The following is a 7,375-nucleotide window of genomic DNA, read 5'->3' as shown; positions in this document are numbered from 1 at the left end:
TTCCTTTAAAGAGATAACTCGGATTAGGTATTTAATCAAGTTATCATTTGTTGGTCATTATACTCAACACTGATGTGAAAGAATATTGAATTCAGTAATAACTGTTTTAATATTTTAAAAACCTTTTTAACAACCTGCTACATGAGTCTTTCTCTTGATCTTATGACATCACATAGAAACAAATTGAATTGGATCAATCATTGTTCGGTCAGCCTTTCTCTGGATTAAAGCTTCCAATTACAATCATTGGTTTTATCAAGCATTGGGTTATGAGTCTAGTGCCACTTTCCCAACGCTCTGAATAAAGACCATTCCCCATTTTGCTTTTGTGGCAGTTACACTCCTACTTTTCTGCATGTGCATTAAGCCATTTACTGAACTCATCAGGAGGGATACACTCATATGAAGGAGCATGCAGATGAATATATCTCTGTACAGAGTCAGCATCTTCATTTTCTCTGGAATTCACCATCAAACTGCGGATTCAACTGAATAGGAGATAATGAGCCTTTATTTCCATGTATATTTTCCTCTGCCTCGGAAAGCACCCAGCATTATCAAGGACCCCACGCACCCCGGACATACTCTCTTCCACCTTCTTCCGTTGGGAAAAAGATACAAAACTCTGAGGTCATGTACCAACCAACTTAAGAACAGCTTCCTCCATTCAGACTTTTGAATGGACCTACCTTATATTAAGTTGATCTTTCTCTACACCCTAACTATGACTGTAACACTACATTCTGCATCCTCGCCTTTCCTTCTCTCTGTACAGTATGCTTCGTTTGTACAGCGCACAAGAAACAATACTTTTCATTGTATACTAATACATGTGACAATAATAAATCAAATCAAATCAAATCATGTAGGATACAGGTAGGAAGAAGGTTGTATGTAGGAGCTTAGGAGGAACAAGAAAAACTTACAATTGAACGTTGATCATCATGGTAATGGACTGTTGTCTTTCATTGCCTGTGATCAAATATATTTGTATCTAGCTGTCTGTATTTTCTTACCATATCAGTGATTGAATCTCAATAACCCCAATCGCAAGCCTTTGTAATTTAAAATGAAGAAGGTTAGTTTATTTCTCACACACTTGCCCTGGAGAATCACTAAAATGTGACATCTCACTCACATGACTCATCCACACTACAGCACACACAAAAACTAGATACAGTTAGAACACAGGAACGTAAGAACTAGGAGCAATTCAATCCTTCGAGCCTACTCAGCCATTCAATATGATCATGATTGATCTCATCTCGGCCTCAGCTCCACTTCCCTGCACATTCTCCAAAGCCCTTCAACCCATTACTAAATAAATTAGAGTGGCACCGTGGCACCGTGGTTAACACTGCTGACTCACAGCGCCAGGGTCCTGGGTTCAAATCCCGGCTTGGGTCACTGGCTGTGTGGAGTTTGCACATTCTCCCCATGTCTGCATGGGTTTCCTCCTGGTGCTCTGGTTTCCTCCCACAGTCCAAAGATGTGTGGGTTAGGTGGATTGGCCATGCTAAATTGTCCCTTTTTTTTAACGTCAAAAACACATTTAATACAATGTACGAAGCCAAAATAATTACCAAAATAATTCATTTTTTGTTTAAAATTTTATTGAAATATTTATACAGCTCTTCTTGAAACCCGTTTAGATGATGCCAATCTTATTAGCAACGTCCAATGCATCATAGTCTGGGGCCAGACGGACGTAGGCTTTCTTCTCACCATCGGACCTGATAAGAGTGTTGACTTTAGCTACATCGATGTCATACAGTTTCTTGACAGCCTGTTTTATCTGATGTTTGTTTGCTTTGATATCAACAATGAAAACCAAAGTATTGTTGTCCTCAATTTTCTTCATTGTGGACTCAGTGGTCAGAGGGAACTTAATGATTGCATAATGGTCCAACTTGTTCCTCCTGGGAGCACTCTTTCTAGGGTACTTGGGTTGCCTCCTCAGTCTGAGTGTCTTTGGTCTCCTGAAGGTAGGTGTTGTCCTAATTTTCTTCTGCCTGTGACTATGAACTCCCTTCAAAATGGCTTTCTTTGCTTTCAAGGCCTTGGATTTAGCTTCAGTCTTGGCAGGGACAGCTTCTTTCTTCACCTTCGGAGCCGTCAGGGGGCTAACTAAGGTAAATGCATGGGGGCCTGGGTGGGATTGTGGTCAGTGCAGACTCAATGGACTGAATGGCCTCCTTCTGCACTGTAGGATTCTATGAAAAATCTGTCTATCTCCTCCTTAAATTTACTCAATGTCCTGGCATCCACCGCACTCTGACCGAGTGAATTCCACAGATTCATGAACTTTTGAGAGAAGTAGTTTCTCCTCATCCCTGTTTTAAATCTGCTACCCCTCATCCGAAAACTATGACCTCTTGTTCTAGATTGCCCCACAATTGGAAGCATCCGCCCCACGCCTACTTCATCAGTTGAACGTAAAACAGTAATTATAAAAATGGAATTCAACTCGGTCTCTATTTTGCTGCAGGCCTGATATTTCGTAATCAAGCTATTACTTTAGCTAAAGTGAAGGACTCGAAAATACAGATTTTCCAGTAATCGTAATAGTTCCGAGGGCTGAACTGCCCAGAAGTTGTTTCTATAGATAGACTTGAAGATGGAACAGGTTAACGGAGAGAGGGGTAGCTAAGTTTCTCTTTTAATATATTATACCTTGTTACTTGTCTTGTTGAAGTTGTACAAGACATTGGTAAGGCCACACTTGGAATACTGTTCAGTTCTGGTCACCCTATTATAGAAAGGATATTATTAAACTAGAAAGAGTGCAGAAAAGATTTACTAGGATGCTACTGGGACTTGATGGTTTGAGTTATAAGGAGAGGCTGGATAGACTGGGACTTTTATCCCTGGAGCTTAGGAAGCTTAGGGACGATCTTATAGAAATCTATAAAATAATGAGCAGCATAGATCAATTAGATAGTCAACATCTTTTCCCAAAGGTAAGGGAGTCTAAAACTAGAGGGCATAGGTTTAAGGTGAGCAGGGAGAGATACAAAAGGGTCCAGAGGGGCAGTTTTTTCACAAGGACGGTGGTGAGTGTCTGGAAGAAGCTGCCAGAGGTAGTAGTAGAGGCGGGCACAATTTTGTCTTTTAAAAAACATTTAGATAGTTATATGGGTAAGATGGCTATCGAGGGATATGGGCCAAATGTGGGCAATTGGGACTAGCTTAGTGGTTAAAATAAAGGGCAGCATGGACAAGTTGGGCCGAAGGGCCCGCGTCCATGCTGTAAACCTCTATGACTCTATGACTTTGCTGCTTAACTATTTGTAGCAGTTGATGGCTTTTCCTGTTGGACCCTCTCTCTCTCTCTCTCGCTCTGATGGAATCCTGTCCGTGTCTCTGAAGATGACCCTGAAAAGGGGACTGAATTTTCTGCCATAACTTAAGCAGAAAGGGAGACAAGATGGCCACTGTATCATGTGACGGCGCATCAGTGTTGAGTCATGACCTCAAATACGGGATTTTGGTCATTTAACTAACAGTCGTAAGTCTTTTCCACCTGAGGTTTTTATATGGTGGCCAAAGTCTTTGGATTTGACAAGACAAATTTTGCTTTTTTACAATAGTAAAAACAGAAAATCCAGGAAAAGCTCAGTAGGTCCGGCAGCATCTGTGGAGCGAAAAATGGAGTTACTGTTTTGGGTTTGCAATGGAGAAGCAAATAATAAACTCAAGTAAAAGGAGCAAAAGCAACAGCCTGGGGTAACTGACTGCAGAATAGTGCCCAAATAGATTGGATAAGAATAATAACCATCCCTTACTATATGGGATTGTCTCATAATTGAGCAAAATGTACCATGTCCCAGGTTGCATGTATCCGGGATGTTGTTTTTCAATTAATGTGGGTTTTTAAATCTTGCGCATGTGCAGTTACAGCTCCTCTCCTGCTTTTGCCCTCTTGCACCAAACCCCCACCAATGTACCCCTCCCCCCTCCGACTTGACTCCCATTCCAGAGTGTACCTTATTTGCTCTGCAAGAGTTGGTCACCCTGAGGGTGGGTGAGTCTGTGGACTAATTTGTAAATGATGATAAGGATCTTGAAATCTGGCTCTCTTCTGTCAGTTAGAAATCAGGCTGGGTATCTCCTGGATTTCCCGCACTCCCTCATCACTGGACAGGAAGCCTCACCTGCCTGGAACATATACCAGGAAACTACAAGCATGAGTCCTAAGATTCTTTTCTGATGGGCTGAGAAAACATGGTGAGTGCACACACAGTTTTCTGCTGTATGCTGCCATTAAGCTTGGCCCCGCACTGCAAGTCGACATTCATAAAGTTGGGAAGTGATGGCCTAGTGGTATTATCGCTAGACTATTAATCCAGAATCTCAGGTAATGTTCTGGGGACCCAGGTTCAAATCCCGCCACAGCAGATGGTGGAATTCAATTTTTAAAAATCTGGAATTAAGACTCTACTGACGACCATGAAACCATTGCCAATTGTCGGAAAAACCCATCTGGGTTCACTAATGCCCTTTAGGGAAGGAAATCTGCCATCCTTAGCTGGTCTGGCCTACATGTGACTCCAGACCCACAGCAATGTGGTTGACCCTCAGCTGCCCTTGGGCAACCAGGGATGGGCAATAAATGCTAGCCAGCGTTACCCATGTCCCACGAATGAATTTTTTAAAATTAAAAATAAAGGCTAACCTTGACCTTTCCATTCCCTATTTCCGAACTCGCTCTTCCTTCTGGGCAGTTAATAGAATTCTACCATAAACCTGCATCAGGTGGGAACTGGTTTCAAATTATCCGGACTCAGTAGCTCAGTATCCCCCGTCCCTTGAAATCATCGGAGTGAACCAACCTTCCTTCCATCTATACAGATGCACGATACTACGATAAATTAACAGGATTTTCTGGTCCCACTTCCCCCACGGCCACAAAATTCCTGACCGAGGGTCAGCAGAACTTTCAATGGGCCATCAAATTGTCCATAATTTCCGTGGCATGCAGGACTGGAAGATTTACCCCTAAGTTTGAGTAGGAAGTAGGTACGTATGGGGAGGCGATGGCCTAGTGGTATTATCACTTGACTTTTAATCCAGAAACTCAGCTAATGTTCTGGGGGACCCGAGTTTGAATCCCACCATGGCAGGAATTTGAATTCAATAAAAATAAATATCTGGAATTAAGAATCTACTGATGACCGTGAAACCATTGTCGATTGTCGGAAAAACCCATTTGATTCACTAATGTCCTTTAGGGAAGGAAATCTGTCGTCCTTATCCGGCCTACATGTGACTCGAGTCACAGCAATGTAGTTGACTCTCAATTGCCCTCCAAGGGCAACTACGGATGGGCAATCAATGCTGGGCCCAGCCAGCGACGCCCATGTCCCACGAATGAATATTAAAAAGGTTGCCAATTCTCCAGGATTGGTTTGGAGTTGCCAGGAATTGAAGATCTGTCTCCAGGACACTGCTGTGTGCAAGTCTTGAAGAAAGATCATAGAGATGTTATAATCGTTTTTTTTTTGGTCATTTCCTCTGTCTACTTCTCTTTAATATTGAAAATGGTAGGATGGGGGAGGTGTGGAAGATTGTTTGGCTGACAATCAAGCATCATCCAATTGGGTAATGTGCCATCTTGCTTTCCAATTGGCATCTCAAGGATGGATACTTTGGCTGAACAACAGTTGGAGCGTGGGGGCAAATCATAAGAACATAAGAACATAAGAAATAGGAGCAGGAGTAGGCCATCTAGCCCCTCGAGCCTGCCCCGCCATTCAATAAGATCATGGCTGATCTGACGTGGATCAGTACCACTTACCCGCCTGATCCCCATAACCCTTAATTCCCTTACCGATCAGGAATCCATCCATCCGCGCTTTAAACATATTCAGCGAGGTAGCCTCCACCACCTCAGTGGGCAGAGAATTCCAGAGATTCACCACCCTCTGGGAGAAGAAGTTCCTCCTCAACTCTGTCTTAAACCGACCCCCCTTTATTTTGAGGCTGTGTCCTCTAGTTTTAACTTCCTTACTAAGTGGAAAGAATCTCTCCGCCTCCACCCTATCCAGCCCCCGCATTATCTTATAAGTCTCCATAAGATCCCCCCTCATCCTTCTAAACTCCAACGAGTACAAACCCAATCTCCTCAGCCTCTCCTCATAATCCAAACCCCTCATCTCTGGTATCAACCTGGTGAACCTTCTCTGCACTCCCTCCAATGCCAATATATCCTTCCTCATATAAGGGGACCAATACTGCACACAGTATTCCAGCTGCGGCCTCACCAATGCCCTGTACAGGTGGGATTCAAATCATGTCATGAATCCTTGAGGAATAGATTTAATCACAACCCGAGAAATAGATAGTCCACGGGCAACACCAGGTTTGGGTTCCCATTTCGAGAGAAAGAGAAATTCAGCGAGATAAGCAACTTTTCAGTTCTGAAGTTTAGAAACAATGGGTGGAATTCTCTCATTTGGAGACTAAGTGCTGTCGTTCCAAACATATTTCATGCTGGCATGTTTTCCCTGTGGCATTGCTGAGAATTGCAGGGTGGCACAGTGGCACAGTTGTTAGTGCTGTTGCCTCACAGTTCCAGGGACCCGGGTTCAATTCTGGCCTTGGGTGACTGTCTGTGTGGAATTTGTACATTCTCCCCGCGTCTGCATGGGTTTCTTCCGGGTGCTCCGGTTTCCTCCAAAGATGTGTAGGTTAGATGGATTAGCCATGGTAAATGTGTGGGGTTACAGGGATAGGGCAGAGAGTAAGCCTGGATACGATACTCTGTCAGAGATTCGGTGCAGACTCAATGGGCTGAATGGCCTCTTCTACACTGTAGAGAATCTATGATTCTATGAGAATCTGGCATGGGGGGTGTTGGGATTCAAATCAGGTTCACGCCAGCCTCTGTCGCATTTTCCAACCCACCACGGTGGGCATCAGTGGAAGATCCCGCTGTAAATTCACCTCAGTGTGAAACCAATTCTGGGCCTCCCGCCATATTCTGCCCCCATGTCCTATATCAAACCCCACCCCCGGCGGGGGCTCACGAGAAATCTGCCCAATGAACTAAGAGTGGAAGATTGCGATAGGCTAACTTCAACACAGGAACGATGCAAGGAGGAAACGGTATTTATACGGAATGAAGTATCTGCAGCTTTGGAGGGCAGCAATAAAAATGTACCAAAGATAGAGAGAAGGCAAGAAAAGTCGTTATGAGACAGACTTAGCCTACCTATTAACTGTGCAAGTCCCCAGCAATCAGAGCAATTTGGCAGTATTAGGGGTTGAGCAAATGTACCACAGCCTTCCACAGCTGGTTAATGAGGGTCACCATCAAGAGCCCATAATTAACCCTAATCGTCCCCTTTGTGTGGTGCACTCACCTGAGCTGTTA

The 7,375-nt window shown here is 43.7% G+C and overlaps 1 pseudogene; it reads right to left on the bottom strand.

The window, feature by feature from the left end:
• Positions 1-1,582: 1,582 nt before the first annotated feature.
• On the bottom strand, positions 1,583-4,188 carry LOC144511517 (large ribosomal subunit protein uL23 pseudogene; annotated as a pseudogene).
• Positions 4,189-7,375: the final 3,187 nt, after the last annotated feature.

Source organism: Mustelus asterias, chromosome 24 (assembly GCF_964213995.1).
Source record: "Mustelus asterias chromosome 24, sMusAst1.hap1.1, whole genome shotgun sequence".
In the NCBI taxonomy this organism is placed as follows: domain Eukaryota; kingdom Metazoa; phylum Chordata; class Chondrichthyes; order Carcharhiniformes; family Triakidae; genus Mustelus; species Mustelus asterias.
Note: the sequence above shows the minus strand (reverse complement) of the source record. Positions and strands in the feature narration are given on the sequence as shown.